Genomic DNA, 17,411 nt, shown 5'->3' on the forward strand with positions numbered 1-17,411 from the left:
AGTGAAGAGCGAACCATCTTTTTGGATACAGAGATCTATATTCATGAAAATCAAGTCCACTCTTAATTACATCGTAAAAGCACAGCTACAAATGCTATACTCTATGCTGAGAGTTTCCATCAATTAAGTACCATCAATAGTATTCCATTCAGAGAATTCCTGAGGATTTGGAGAATTTGTTCTGAGAAATCAGAGTGGCAAAGATATAGCCAGGCTATGTGTGCAAGATTCAGGAGACGCAAATATAAAACAAAGGTTGATACATGCCTGCCATCAAAAAACTAAAAAACTTGCAAGAACAGAATTGATTAAAACTAAGAATAAATATGAGAAACAAGAGGAAAATAACCAGGAAATCCGTCTTATCACGACATTCTCCACAGAAAATAAACAAATTATTAGGATACTATGTAAAAATTGGAACATATTACAATTGGACCCGACAGTGGCAAGGATAGTGGGAAATTCTCCTATAAGTGACATACAGAAGAGCAAACAACTTAAAGGACCAACGAGTTCACAGTCACTTTGTAAATACACGACCCAAAAATTGGCTAAAAACAATGGGCTTTGTCAAATCCACGAACTGCAAAGTTTGCATAATTGCAAAAAACACGAAAGAAATTGAAATAGCTAATAAGAAAATGTGAAAAATAAATCAACTAATAACATGCAAGAGCCAGTTCGTAATTTACATAGTGGAATGCCCATGCTCATTAAAATATGTGGGCAGTACCATCTGTGAGTTAAAGAAATGTATCCTTGAACACGTCAGAGCAACAACTAACGTAGACAGAAGTACCGCCATTGCTAAGCATAGGGAAAAAGAACATGGTAGCAATTGGAAGAAACTGACATTTTATGCAGTGGAGCAAGTTGAATTGAATGCAAGGGGCGATGATCGAGAAAAGATATTGAGACAGAAGAAGTCCAAACACATTTTAAATTTTCGAACACTGACCCCGTTGGGATTAAATCAGGACGAAGAGTTACATTCGCATTTGTAAAGACCATAGACTATAGTTCTCTAATGTGACAAGAAACAATTCACTTTTTTGCTTAATAACAGTACTTTATGATTATGTTGAAAAGTATCAATTATAGTAGTTCCCCTTTTTTTAGTGAAAAATATCTTTTTAGTGAGATTTTATTGCTTCACTTACGATCTGACATCAACACAATTGTGTGTAATTGTATGAATAATGAATTAGTGATGATTTCATGGAGAAAAGAAATATGCGAACTGGAGTCAAAACATTTAATATTGATATTGAAATAGTAGATCCACTGGAGGATCAATATAAGGTCCATATATGAAATAATTTACAAGGAATTAGATAATGGAGGTATTCCATATGTAAGTATAGTGAAATTAGGCCCGCTGGAGGGCGTGACCTTAACTGTTGACAGCTATTTCTAATGATTTATATACTAATTTATGATACGAATACATTGTGAGTAGGTAGATTGCTATTGAAATGTATCATAAATTACATGGTTGACATTTACTATGATTATACATGTTGAAAGTGTTTAACATCGCAGTTTAATTCACGCATTTATTACAAATGTGGAAGAGATGTGAAGTTTTCGAATATGGAATGTTTAAGAAAAACTACAGATACCACAATGCAAAGCGATACATTGCAAGACATGATGTCATCCTGTTTTTAAAAATGAGGTTGAAACGCCGCACTTTGTGTTTGTTTTATCCCCGTGATCAAGATCTCGTGGAGACCTAAACGCGTAGGGGTTGCTGGTATGCTTTATTAAATAACACCAAATGCAAAAGCACGCTGAAGCGGAGTGAATTCATTTATGGATTACTGAGAGTGCGAGAAAAGCTATATATTTCTATAAATTATAAATTCACTGAAAAAAACACAGGTTTCAGGGGTGTTATAGTTAGCTGGACATTTCCCTCATACAAAACCCTAGAAATTCCCCCGTTACAGTTAATTCAGTGAACTGTAACTCGCACCCCCGCAATGCACTGCTGATGACGTCACATATTACATCACTCATGACATAGTCAGTGACATCACTGATGACATCACTGATCACATCTCAAATGACATCATTGATGACATCATCCAGTGACTGTGTGTTTCTGTAAAGTTTAAATATGTTTTATATATATAGGGAAAGGCCTATGGAAGAATGAGTGGGTGTATAAGTGTGTGATTGGATGATTTAGTAGGTGCGTGACTGACTCTATAAGTGAGTGATTAAATCTATGTAACTGCGGACTAGTGACTAAACTGTGTGAATGTCTGTATCTGTCTGTCTTTTGGTGTGTAAGCAGCTGCATGGGTTTGTGAACAGCTACATGAGTTTCTATATGGGTTATTGATTGGTTGTCTGAGTATCTGTATGGGTGCCTGAGTGTTTGTGTGGGTGGAGTGTGTGTGACTCTGTGCATAGATGTGTGAGTGGGTGATTCACTGGGTGCATGGTTTTAAGAGTGCATCTGTGATGGACTGTATGGGTGGGTGAGTGTATGTATGGTTGTGTTAGTGAGTGAATATATATTTCATTAATACATGTGTAATTTACTACATATGTGAATGGCAGTATATATGTATGTTGGAGTACAGAAATAACTATAACTGAGAGTGCATGATAGTGTGAGTGGCTGTATGGATGAGTGTATGCTTGTATCATTGATTGTATAAGACCATAAGAATTTGCTAGTATTTGTATGAGTAATTGAGCTTGTGCGTGTATAATTGTATAGGTGAGTAAATGGCAGTGTGATCAATTACTTGCATGACTGAGTATATGTGTGAGTAACTCTATGGATGAGTAGCGGTGTGGGAGTGTCTATATAGGTGTATGAGTGCATATGATAGTCCTGTACTGAGTGACCATAAGTATGAGTGACTGTACGGGTGGGTGAGTGGATGGGTGTTTAGACGTAAGACTCTGTGATGGGGTATGTACTTATTGGTGTTGGAGTGTCTATGTCTGTGTATATGAGAGTGGCAATATGTAATTTAGAGTGGGTGTATCAAAGGTTATATTAGGGTGTGACAAGAAGCATCAAATGATCACATGAATGACATCATCAGCGATGTCATCAGTGATGTCATTTGAGATGTCATCAGTGATGTCATGAGTGATGTCACTGACCATGTCATGAGTGATGTAATATGTGACGTCATCAGCAGTGCATCGCGGGGGCGTGAGTTAAAGTTAGCTGAACTAACTATAATGGGGGAATTTCTAGTGTTTTGTACGAGGGAAATGTCCAGCTAACTATAACACCCCTGAAACCTATGGTTATTTCAGTGAATTTCTAAGGTTTTTTAAATGCCAATTCCTAACTATAACGTGCATGAAACCTATGGTTTTTTCAGTGAATTTCAAAGGTTTTTTAAATGCTAATTCCTATCTATAACTCATCTCTAAAGCTATGATGTTTAATGATTTTCATTGGATTTCTACATTTTCTATTTCAGTGTGTTAATCCCTTTAATTGTGGTTTTTTAATATTTTTTTTCACTATTTTTGTAACTTATTTTTTCAATTAATTCTTTTAAAAATTAAAAAATATTTGTTTTTAATGTTTTTTTAAAAAAAATAGTAAATTTTTAAAACATATATTTGTTATATTTTTAAAAATATTTTGTAAACTATATTTTCAATACTTTATTATTAATTTATTGTACATTTTTTGGGGGATTCCCGCACCCTATGCGCACCTTTCTCGATCCCTGCGTGAAAGCATCCCCCTACGGTATGCGTTGGGTACGTATTTTTGTGGACGATTGCCCTTGCGACCGGTACGTGACTCCAAGCCTTTACGCGACACGTACGAAGCACGTTACGCGACGCTTGCACGCTTCCGTGATACGTCATATGCGTGTTTCACGCGGTGGGTGCGCGAATCCCGCTAAATATTTTAAATGTCAAAAAACATATATATATGTATTTTATGTGAACATTAATTGAAGACATAATCTAAACTACTCATAAAAGTAATATATTTAGGAATCGCGCACCCTACGTTAAAGAAATCGTGCACCCAATGCGTTAGGATTCGCGACTCCTATTTTTACCGTAAAAAAAAAATAGCCCCAATCACTAATTTTTATTATCCCCGGGGACCCCATCCCCCGGGGTTGATTAAAACACGTTGGGGACCTTGGGGGGAGCCCCAATGCCCCCACGGTCCTAGCCGGCTCCCCGCGTCCTTCGGGAGCCGGCATTGCGTTTCCACATGGGGAGCTGCTGACATGCAGCTCCCCGTGTGGAAAAGCAATATCGTTTGGATTTTGAAAGACAGAGCAGGTTTCCCTGCTCTCTCTTTCAAAATCCAAACGAAGTTTGCTATGGGAGGGTGGGAGACTCCCGCCCTCTCATAGCAAACAACATTGTCCTGGGGGTGGGCACCCCAGGACACTGTAGGAGCCGGCCCGGGGGGTGGCGGTCCCCAGGGCCCTCGAGGGCTCCAGGAGGGGGGCCACGCAGCCCCCTCCCTCAAACAATAAAGCCCCAGGGGTGGTGGTCCCCAGGGCTTGGGAGGGCCGTTCAGCACCCCCACCCTATCTATTTTCTAACCCCGGGGGGTAGCGGTCCCCGGGGCTGTGGGGCCCCCTGTGCCCCCATTAATGTTTACAGATTTTGCCCCCGGGGAGCTAATTATTAAGGAAGCGCGGAAGCCCGCGCTTCGGGTTTTTTTCTTCTCTCCAGGATCCACGCACCATGCGCGCATTTTGCCGTTTAAAAAAAATAAAATAAAAGGGGGTCCAACCCCACTAAGCAACACTAGAGAGTCAGAGTATTTCTTCCCTGCCCCCTTTACATCTTTCTCACACTTATTTCCCTTACTGAATCAGCCTCGCTTCTACCGAGGCACAAAATGGCTGCCAACAGTTCCTGGTTTCGAATGTAGACAGACACTTGACAGCCAATTAGCATTCAGCGTGTGATCGGGAGGGTGCACACACGGTGCGTAGAGGGTGTGCTCAGGGTGCGCATAGGGTGCGCGGATCCTCCGAGGCCATAGATATATCCATACATTTAACTCTAATTTTCTCACGAACTACTGAACGGATTTATACCATTTATGCAAAAGGCACAAGTCTGAACTGAGGACTACCTCTTTGCCAAATTTGGTGTAATTTCGTTCAGCAGTTCGGGCTGTAGCTGCGTCAACAGGTCCTATGGGAAATTGAATGGGGAAAACGCGTTTTGGGACCCCCCTTTTTTCTCAGCCCCCGCTTGATGAATCACCACAAAACTTTCAGGATAGGAGCGGACTGGAGCTGGCCAAAAGTTTGGAAAATGTTGTGAAGATTCATCAACCGGCACCAGACTTATTGGGAATAGAATGTTGCGGATTTCCTGTGGAAAATAGGTCCTAACTATAACTACCTACTGGCGACCGCCAGTAGGTAATATCAATGCAAAATATTGATGAAAAACAGTGTAGGATAATATATTGACCTGAAACTAATGAAACCGAATGTTACAATGCATTAACGCTTCAAATTAAATGTGTAATAAATTATAACATAATTGAAATATAACAAATTAACTTATTAATGTTCATCATTAAACAATAATTTAAAAACATCTACCCTCACTAACATTTTTATTTCATTGTACTTCATTTGGTTAAAAAGTATGGGCCCGATTCTCAGAACTAACATAAGACGAAATCCTAAACTTTTGGTATTCACAGAAGGCACTTACGACTACTAACTTTACATACGCACTCGGGCTGGAAATTCCGGGCAGGGGGAGGACAGACGCACAGTCCAGGACATCGAGAAGAAGTGGCAGGACGAAAAGAAGAGGGTGAAGAAGAAGTACTCCAGGATTGAGTTGAACAAAATGGAGAGCAGAAAGGACCTTCAGATAGGCTAGAATGGCATGGAAGCAGCAGGTCACCGAGTCAAGTTCCTCCTCCCAATCACATACCATCTCCAAGATGACTACTGGAGGGAAACGGTATCTGGCCCTTACATCTTGGCTGGACATCCCAAATAGGATGATCCTTTGTCTGAAGATCCCTGCTCTTCTCCTCCCCAAGTCTCCTTGCCGCATGGCAAGGGGCAGAGCAACAAACACATTCAGCGACATGTTGAAAGAGTTTCTGTGTGTCTGCTCTGCTTTCATATGTGCTGCAGGGCTGGGATTGGCTGCAGTGTGTCAGCTGATGCATGGTGGGGGATGGTAGGCTTTTGAACAGGTGTTTAGCATTGAGGTAATGCTGAAACGGCCAAAATGCGGGTATTCCGGCCCAATAGCGGAGATTCCGGGCTGGAGATTCCGCCCTGGAGCGGAACTTCTGCCCCGGGCCAGAACTTCCGCCCTGGGCCAGAACTTCTGCCACGGGTGGAATCTCCGGCCCTGGGCGGAAATTCTGTCCCGGGACGGAAATTCCGGCCCGAGTGCGGATGTGAAGTTGGTAGTCGTAAGTGCCTTCTGTGAATACCAAAAGTAGTAAGTTTAGGATTTTGTCTTAAGTTAGTTCTGTGAATCGGGCCACTCGTATTTGGAATAAGTTAAAAAGATACATTTTTTTAAATTAAGTGTTACTTTAAATGTTAAAAAATTAACATTAATTATTCAATACCGATATCCCAGCCCCCTAACACGGAGAAGAGGCCAGTTGTTCTTTGGAAGTGGAGATCACAGAGGCTGAGCTATTGAATTCTCTGGTTCAGATGAAAGAGGGTAGATCCCTGCACCCTAACATGCTGCTGTCTGAATTTTTCAAATGCATCAGGACCTCAATAATGAGCCCACTTGCACAATGTTTTACAGGATGAAAAGTGAGCGCACACTCCCACGAGACCTCATATGTATGACAAAAGTCATAATCCACAAGAGAGGGTAACCACATGGGGACTGTGCTTCCCACAGGCCAATATCACTGTTGAACCTGGGAACCAAGGTCCTGGCAAAAGTTCTAGCTAACTGCTTGATGCAGGTGGTGTATACCCTTGTGGTCCCTGATCAATTGGGTTTTTTCCGGGCGCCAAGACATAATCTCCGGAGACTGGATGGGTGTCTTATGTGCAGAGATCATATTGATGAACCGGCCATCCTATTAGCCTTGGATGCTGAAGGGACATTCGTCTCCCTTGAGTGGCCCTACTTGATGGTGATCTTGTGCAAGATGGGGTCCGGCCTGACATTTTTGTCTTGGGTGATATTGCTAAATACAGTCCCCGTAGCTATGGTCAAGGTGAATGGGGCATTCTCAAGAGAATCCAAGTTTGGCATGGGTACCCGGCAGGGTTGTCCACTGTCCCCCATATTTCTTGCGTGTTGATTGAGCCACTCGTAATGTGGATGTAGTAATCTGCATTAATAAGGGGAAAATGGTAGGACCCAGAGTGGGAGGATGTCACTTCCTTATACATGGAAGACATTCCTCTCTACCTGGCTGACCCGGAGCGCTCCACCCCAAGAGTGCTGAAGATCCTGTAGGTGTTTAGGTCATACTCAGGGATTGGTATTAATTGGCACAAATCAGTAGTATTTCTGTCATCCAACGATGATCCTGAGAGAAGTTGGAACTATCCTCCAAAGCAGGAACCCGTGGGATTTACATATCTCAAGATCTTCATGTCAATGGACAGCAAAATATTTTGTAGGGAAAATCTGACAAAAATCCTTATGGCCTACAGTGCCGATGCAGGACAACGGAGAAGTTCTTGCTATCCATGTTGGGAAGGGAAGCCCTTTATTAAATGATTTACCTACCAAAATGTATGTGTTGCAAAACTTTCTCATTGAGGTTTCAGACTAGTTTTTCTGGTCTGTGGATGAGGTGACATAAGGGCTACTGAGGGATTGGGGACACCAAGGATAGTCTTGACAGTCCTGATCAGGAAGCACGTGGAGGGAGGAATAGATCTCCTGGATTTTCAACTATTTTATTGGTCAATACAAGTGCAAGTGATCAATGACTGGGCCTTCTCCACTTAGCAAGAAACATCGCTGATGGCGGATAAATGGGCAATGGACCTAGATATCTATGTCCAACGACTCTATGGGGGAATAGATTCAACACCACTGCCTGCCTCCACAGCTATTTTAATTGGGCCACTTGGACCCTGGGTTGGAAAGGTAAGTTGACGTTGAAGGCTCACTGTTGGATTCAGAACAACTGAAGGAAATACACAACATAGGGGGTTATAGAAAGTTCGACCCACTGGGTATATCCTATCTTGGTGACGTTTGATGAGACAATTAGATATCTTTCCCGATCTACAGAAGTATGAATTGAGAGGGAACTAGTTCCTACAGTACCAGCAATTAAGACACTTACTTCAAGAACATGCAAATTTGGTGCGACAGGCACAATACGAGACACCTCTGGAGTACAGGCCTTTATAGCCCCCTCAACCAGCCACAATGTATCCCAAATATACTCTACCCTCCTACAAAGTAATCTCCCTCCGCTGTATAGCCTAAAGGAAAACTAGGAACAATACCTGGGCAGATGATGACTGGGAAGCGGAGTGCCGCTAGCCAGGACAGGTGTCGATATGGGTGGGATTCCAATTGATCCAACTGAAATTGCACCATAGGGCATAATTTATAAGGTCCAGGTAATTTCATACGGGTATAATTGACAATGGTCTCTGCCATTGGGGATGCCAGCAAAGGAGTACTTTGTTGCACACTATTGGGGTGGCTGCTCTAAGATTCAAGATTTCAGGTACAAAGTGTGTTACTGAATATCTTTTGTCCTGGATTTTTCGCCGGAACTTACTCCACAGCTGGGAGAAACAAACATTGGACTGCTACTCGTGTTTTCTAATGTTGCCCTGATGGTTGCACGTCGAGATTTGATCAGAATCTTGGGCCAAAGAACGTTACAATGATACAGGCTTGGAAATCTAATCTGGATTGGTACATAAGGGCATAAAAGTGGTATATCTGGTACAGGGAGGCCCAAAAATGTTAGAGAAAGTATGAGGCCCCTGGAGAGATGTCGAGACGCAGTCCCCTAACAGCCACCAGGTGGCTCATGGATCAGGTGAAGGGTGTAAGCAGGGTCTCTGTGTGGGTGATATGTGGGGTTTACATACATATTACAATGGCTGGTGGGCATAAAAGCCAGCCAATCTGTTTTTATTGCACACAGTCTGACAGTGGTATTATTGGACTCAGACCGGTATGCCTCACGACACTGTAGTGGTTGTTATGGTACCTGTTCATGTACTGAAAATGCAATAAAAACATACCACAACAACCCAAAATTATTCTTATACTGTTTCAAAATATTTTTCACTATAAGTATATATACATATACCAAATGTGTATTGAGTAATTATTCTTAATTTTCTTCCATGTATGAGTAATAATTCCCCACCTTCCCACCACTTCCCTTGGCTCCACCTACATTTACTACCAAAGTTTATACCTAGGTGTGCATAACTCCACCACCATGGTGAAGATTTCCACACAGAAAATGTAGGAGGAGTGGAGGCAGAGATATCAGGCTGTAGGTTTGGGAACTGGATTTTTCAGTATCCGAGTAACACTACTAGAGTATTAATTTATGTACTACAAAATGCAGTTTGTGAATCGGGCCTATTAATCACAATGAGAATTCAGTAATTTTGCCTGATATTACCTACTTGTTTTGCTTATAACTTTGGCGTCGTTTGATGAATCTTCATGAAATCTTCCAAACTAATTCTTTGTTCATATCAGCTCCTATGTGAAAAGTTTGGGGGTGATTCATTAAGGGGGGGGCTGAGACAAAAGGGGGTCCAAAAACGTGTTTTCTCCATGTTAATTTCCATAGGAAACTTTAGACAAGGCTACAGGTCGAACAGGTGAATGGAATTGCCCCAAATTTGGCAGGGAGAAGGGTCTTGGTCTAGAAAGCATGCTTTTGTTTATTTTGTGTAAATCCGTTCAGTAGTTTTGGAGAAATATCAAAATTTGCAGATATCGATATTTGGGAAATCTGCCATCTGATTGGCTGAGGCATTACGAGCAAGAGCTTGCTGCTTATTGGCTGTGAGCGTTGCGAGCGGTTGCAACTAGGAAGTGTTGGCCACCATTTTGTGATTCCGTCGAAACTAGTAAAGGGGAAAAGGGCAAAAAAAAGGTAGGAAAGGGGAGGGTAGGAGCTCTGTAATGTCTGTGGGGTGTTTAGGGTGTGCTATACAGGGAGTGTGAAGCGAAGTATTTAGTCCTACCAGTGTGAAAGTGCTGTTTTGCCGAGAGTGAGAGGGTGCTGAGGTGCTGGTACACTTGGGGATGAAAGCGTGCACCTAAACAGTGAGCTGAGTGTTGTAAACTGATGTGCTGAAGTATCTATCTCTACCGGTGTGAAAGTGCTGTTTTGCGCAGAGTGAGATTGTGCTGAGGTGAGGTGCCGGTACACTCGGGGATGAAAGCGTGCGCCTAAACCGTGAGCTGAGTGGTGTAAACTGATGTGGTCTGGGCACTGTAGCATACTGGCCGCTGTAGGATAGCTGTGCAGGTGGTGTTAGAATGCGTTTAGAGTATAGCGGGAATGGGAAGCAAACTACTCACTGGTACTGAATTATGCAAAAGTTGGTCGCACACTGCTCGTCACACCAGCAAGTTGCCCCAAAGGACTGTGGTAAATGTAGTGGCGACGGCGGGTACGCCTATGCCACGATGTGTAAAAAGAACAGTATGTGTTGCGTTAGCCATCCCTGGACACGTGTTTCGAGGTAGTTGCCTCTCGTCAGCAGGGAGCAGGTCAGTGTGAAGGGGTGCCGTGTGGACTGCCAAAATGTAATTAAAACAGGTCAAGTACCTCTCATGGCGCGCAGGTGCAGATCCAAGGCTCGTCAGCCCGTTGGCTCAAGGGAGCCGTAATAAATTATGCAAAAGTTGGTCGCACACTGCTCGTCACACCAGCAAGTTGCCCCAAAGGACTGTGGTAAATGTAGTGGCGACGGCGGGTACGCCTATGCCACGATGTGTAAAAAGAACAGTATGTGTTGCGTTAGCCATCTCTGGACACGTGTTTCGAGGTAGTTGCCTCTCGTCAGCAGGGAGCAGGTCAGTGTGAAGGGGTGCCGTGTGGACTGCCAAAATGTAATTAAAACAGGTCAAGTACCTCTCATGGCGCGCAGGTGCAGATCCAAGGCTCGTCAGCCCGTTGGCTCAAGGGAGCCGTAATAAATTATGCAAAAGTTGGTCGCACACTGCTCGTCACACCAGCAAGTTGCCCCAAAGGACTGTGGTAAATGTAGTGGCGACGGCGGGTACGCCTATGCCACGATGTGTAAAAAGAACAGTATGTGTTGCGTTAGCCATCCCTGGACACGTGTTTCGAGGTAGTTGCCTCTCGTCAGCAGGGAGCAGGTCAGTGTGAAGGGGTGCCGTGTGGACTGCCAAAATGTAATTAAAACAGGTCAAGTACCTCTCATGGCGCGCAGGTGCAGATCCAAGGCTCGTCAGCCCGTTGGCTCAAGGGAGCCGTAATAAATTATGCAAAAGTTGGTCGCACACTGCTCGTCACACCAGCAAGTTGCCCCAAAGGACTGTGGTAAATGTAGTGGCGACGGCGGGTACGCCTATGCCACGATGTGTAAAAAGAACAGTATGTGTTGCGTTAGCCATCCCTGGACACGTGTTTCGAGGTAGTTGCCTCTCGTCAGCAGGGAGCAGGTCAGTGTGAAGGGGTGCCGTGTGGACTGCCAAAATGTAATTAAAACAGGTCAAGTACCTCTCATGGCGCGCAGGTGCAGATCCAAGGCTCGTCAGCCCGTTGGCTCAAGGAAGCCGTAATAAATTATGCAAAAGTTGGTCGCACACTGCTCGTCACACGTGTCCAGGGATGGCATTTTAAACTTTTTACTCGTGGCATAGGTGTACCCGCCGCTGTCACTACATTCTCCAGAATCCTATGGGGCTATTTGCTAGTATGACGAGCGGTGTGCGACCCACTTCGCATTTTGTATTTAAAGCTCCCTGAGCTATGGGTTGACGAGCCCGGATCCCGCACCCGCGCGCCGTGAGAGATACTATACCTGATAATTTTTGGCAGTCTACAGCACCCCGCATACGTACCTGCTCCCTGCTGACGAGAGGCAATTACCTCGAAACACGTGTCCAGGGATGGCATTTTAAACTTTTTACTCGTGGCATAGGTGTACCCGCCGCTGTCACTACATTCTCCAGAATCCTATGGGGCTATTTGCTAGTATGACGAGCGGTGTGCGACCCACTTCGCATTTTGTATTTAAAGCTCCCTGAGCTATGGGTTGACGAGCCCGGATCCCGCACCCGCGCGCCGTGAGAGGTACTATACCTGATAATTTTTGGCAGTCTACAGCACCCCACATACGTACCTGCTCCCTGCTGACGAGAGGCAATTACCTCGAAACACGTGTCCAGGGATGGTATTTTAAACTTTTTACTCGTGGCATAGGTGTACCCGCCGCTGTCACTACATTCTCCAGAATCCTATGGGGCTATTTGCTAGTATGACGAGCGGTGTGCGACCCACTTTGCATTTTGTATTTAAAGCTGCCTGAGCTTTGGGTTGACGAGCCCGGATCCCGCACCTGCGCGCCGTGAGAGGTACTATACCTGATAATTTTTGGCAGTCTACAGCACCCCGCATACGTACCTGCTCCCTGCTGACGAGAGGCAATTACCTCGAAACACGTGTCCAGGGATGGCATTTTAAACTTTTTACTCGTGGCATAGGTGTACCCGCCGCTGTCACTACATTCTCCAGAATCCTATGGGGCTATTTGCTAGTATGACGAGCGGTGTGCGACCCACTTCGCATTTTGTATTTAAAGCTCCCTGAGCTATGGGTTGACGAGCCCGGATCCCGCACCCGCGCGCCGTGAGAGGTACTATACCTGATAATTTTTGGCAGTCTACAGCACCCCGCATACGTACCTGCTCCCTGCTGACGAGAGGCAATTACCTCGAAACACGTGTCCAGGGATGGCATTTTAAACTTTTTACTCGTGGCATAGGTGTACCCGCCGCTGTCACTACATTCTCCAGAATCCTATGGGGCTATTTGCTAGTATGACGAGCGGTGTGCGACCCACTTCGCATTTTGTATTTAAAGCTCCCTGAGCTATGGGTTGACGAGCCCGGATCCCGCACCCGCGCGCCGTGAGAGGTACTATACCTGATAATTTTTGGCAGTCTACAGCACCCCGCATACGTACCTGCTCCCTGCTGACGAGAGGCAATTACCTCGAAACACGTGTCCAGGGATGGCATTTTAAACTTTTTACTCGTGGCATAGGTGTACCCGCCGCTGTCACTACATTCTCCAGAATCCTATGGGGCTATTTGCTAGTATGACGAGCGGTGTGCGACCCACTTCGCATTTTGTATTTAAAGCTCCCTGAGCTATGGGTTGACGAGCCCGGATCCCGCACCCGCGCGCCGTGAGAGGTACTATACCTGATAATTTTTGGCAGTCTACAGCACCCCGCATACGTACCTGCTCCCTGCTGACGAGAGGCAATTACCTCGAAACACGTGTCCAGGGATGGCATTTTAAACTTTTTACTCGTGGCATAGGTGTACCCGCCGCTGTCACTACATTCTCCAGAATCCTATGGGGCTATTTGCTAGTATGACGAGCGGTGTGCGACCCACTTCGCATTTTGTATTTAAAGCTCCCTGAGCTATGGGTTGACGAGCCCGGATCCCGCACCCGCGCGCCGTGAGAGGTACTATACCTGATAATTTTTGGCAGTCTACTGCACCCCGCATACGTACCTGCTCCCTGCTGACGAGAGGCAATTACCTCGAAACACGTGTCCAGGGATGGCATTTTAAACTTTTTACTCGTGGCATAGGTGTACCCGCCGCTGTCACTACATTCTCCAGAATCCTATGGGGCTATTTGCTAGTATGACGAGCGGTGTGCGACCCACTTCGCATTTTGTACTCACTGGTACTGGTCTGAAGACTCAGGGATGAAACCGTGAGCATAAGCTGTGAGCTGATTGCTGTAAAGTGATGTGTGTGTGCGTTGTAGGATACTGGCCACTTTTGCATGTCTGTGTAAGTAGTGTTAGTATGTGTTTATACGATACAGGGTGTGGGAAGCGAACTACTCACCTTTACTTTCTGACGACTCGAATGCAGTGTTTTAGGAAGCAGCAATAAAGAAATAATCTTGAAGAATATAATGCAGAATGTTGCAATGTCAGAGAAGAGAAATGGTGAAATCAGGTGTGTCTAAGAATGTGGCTGTGTGTAATAAAGCGATGGAGTCTGAAAGTTATATAAAGAGTGTCTTTATTTAAGTGCCATAAATGGATCCACTGGTGCAAGAGTTGAGGCAAATTCCAAACGTTTCTGCTGTATTCAAATCTAAGCTCCTGCATCAGTGAATTCCACATTACATGTTACAGTTCCATGTGACATAAAGAATACCTATTACACTTGAATGACTCGAAATTCTATAATGAAAATAAAGGTAGGATACGATTAGCACATGTATCCTTTAAGAAAAGGAAAAAAAAAATTGCAAATTGTAATCATCAAACCTCTTCGGTACCCTGGTACTCCTTTGTTGTAACCCAAAATTATCAACAGTAGAACAGTCAGCAATCTCTTGTACGGTAGATTCAATCTGGTGCGTGTCAGAATTGGTAATAGTTCTAGTCACAGCGGAACTTTGAGGAGGAACAAAAAATTGTGCTTCTGAGAAGCACATTAGGTACTCTTCTCGTCAAACTATACATTATTGTCTTCAGCTCTTTCAAAAAAAAATTCTTGTGCAAAGAGCTAAGGCACCGAGCTAAGGCAAACTCCAACCGATTCTGTTATATTCAAATCTGAAGCTGCTGCATTAGTGAATTCCACATTACATGTAACAGTTCAATGTGACATAAACAATAGCTATTCGACATGAATGACTCAATTCTATAATGAAAATAAAGGTAGGATACGATTGGCACACTGTGACAACCAGTTCCTAAACAATGTTGTGTATTTTGATGTTGATCGCCAGCTCGTGAGTAGAGGCTGAGGATGAGTAAATTTATGTGAAAGGGCTTCGTGGATAGCAGGTAGGCAGAGAGACGTGTGAACAAAGAATAGAGATGGTTTCAAAATGGATGTCGGGTTTAGGCTAATTTAGGAAGTAAATAGCATATTTGGATAGGCCATACATCACCCATCTCTGGTTAGACTGGACACATAAGGGGCAATAATGAAAACAGAGTTCAAATGCCTGAGCATACTTAGAAAATTAATGTATGAAAATAGTTCAATTGCAGTGTATTAAAAAAATTGAAAGGAAAAAGTAAAAAAAGTTGGTAAAAATCAATCCAAGAAGAACGTGAATTTCTTACAAGTCTTGGAGATTGCAGTCCGGAAGTTCTTTAGCGGCATGAGATGCATAATGTTCCAAGAGGTCATTGTTGCCATCGTGTGAGAAAAGGGAAGCAATCCAATTCATATCTTCGAAGGGACAGTAATGTTCCTCGAATGTTGGAGCGGCAATTTGAATTGGCAGGCAATCTAAAATGTTGTCAAAGGTCGTACGTTGCAGTAGATCTTTCGCGGCTGCGCAGAAATCCCATTTCGCCACGATACCTTTTTGCGTTGAATCCGCCATTGATCTACTGCCTGAACAATCGAGTTCATGGTTTTCAAGATACTCCATTACCTGCTGGATATCGAGAGCGATTGTTGGGATGTTGGCAAGGCATACATCCATTCACCAGTCGAATGGGCAAGTTTGCAATAGAAAGATGGTTGCACGCAGATTGTATATGTGTAAATAAATGTCATATTGTAGCTGGCTCCGATAATAGATAGAGGCAGGCAGCCGAAAAGTTGTTCAATTTTTTCACGGTATTGATGTAGCTTCGCATAGAGGCGTATTCTGTTGGAGATGCTTGTTACCACAGGGAGCGCAGTCATTTTTTACAAGCAAAAATAGTAGTAGGATGGCCGCAAAGAGAGCGAGAATTTTGGGCACTGTTCCTGTTATTCCAGAGACGATCGAATGATTGAAGGGTGGTATTATACCAAAAACAGTTTGAAAGGCGTGAGAAGGCCAGAGGAGACCGTATTAAACAAATGTGCCAGACCTTGAGTGTGAGATGTGTAGAAAATTGTGTAACAATTCACAGAGTAATGGAAGGTTCAAATTTAAAAGGGACTGTATTTTACCGGTAGTTTGTGCTATCTGCAGGCGATACATTTCTTTTGCAGAAATGAGGGACACTTCTGTTCAGAAGAAAAGTGCTTTAGTTTGGTTAGTTTAATGAAATCTGTTCGCAAAGTAGGGATTCAAGGCCAAGTTGAAGTTTGGGAGTTAGTTTGTTTGGGTGGGAATAGACATTGCTACAGGAAGTTACTCGGTTTGAAACAGTAGGGACATACAGTATGCCACCTCACATTCCGAAGGAGTGCATGTTATTGAGAAGCAGATAACTGCTGTTAGAAAGCTGTGTGAATGTTGGTGTGATTGTGGGAGTTGGCGTGCGTTCAAGAAAGCAGGCAAGATTGGGGGCTGTAAGCTTAGAAGTGTCATGCAGTTGGAAATTCTTGCATAGTAATGAATGACTGCCATTGTGGTCACAGTTTGCACAAGTGATAAAAACTTCTGTATGCTCTTTAAGACAGCGATATGTAAATGGGAGAAACCACTGCTCATGAATAAACGTGCTACCTTATATAATCGTATACAACATGACAAACAACATGTACACCTATCAGACACAACAACACTACGTACTGTGGGAACCGTGGCTAGCCATGTACACAAAGCAAACATTGCATAGCACCTCTGTTACACAATGCAGAATGTGGGGAGAGATGGGAGCAAAGTATGTGCAAAGGTGGCAAGTGATTCTCGATTATAAAAGTATACAATGTAAAGTGTTGAGGGGATGTGCCAAACAGACTTGAGTATGCAGAGCACACACATGGCATGTGAACATACGCTGATGGTCTATTGAGTGAAGTAGATAGTGGACGGAACCATAATAGTACAGTCAGTAGGGAAGATTTCGAAAACATAGCGCGTATGTGCCTTTCCCCCCCCCCCCAAATCTTTAGCGTAATGGGCTGGCTCGGCGTACGCAAGGCTAGCGTAGGGATATGAATAAAAGGCACGTTTCTCTGGGTGTGGTTCTCTTCTGGAATGGTGAACGTGTCTGCCAGGTCTGCGCAGCTTACACCACCACGAGGTTGACCTCGTGAGTGAAGGTGGCTGCGTGAATGATGCTCTCAGCCTGCTGGTACTCAGAAACCATTGTGGCCACTGCGACGCACATATGCCCCACAGTTCACCTTTAGCTACCGCTTTATGTGAAAGAGGGCCCACCACGTGCCGGCGGAAGCTCCTGGGGTGAGGTGTGCGAGGTCGGAAGGTTCCTCAGATCAACGCTGGCTACCGCGACACAGGCATACAGCGTTCAGTTTGAGGCCCAGCAGTGTGGAGTGCTCTG

Source organism: Triturus cristatus, chromosome 4_1 (assembly GCF_964204655.1).
Source record: "Triturus cristatus chromosome 4_1, aTriCri1.1, whole genome shotgun sequence".
Lineage (NCBI taxonomy): Eukaryota > Metazoa > Chordata > Amphibia > Caudata > Salamandridae > Triturus > Triturus cristatus.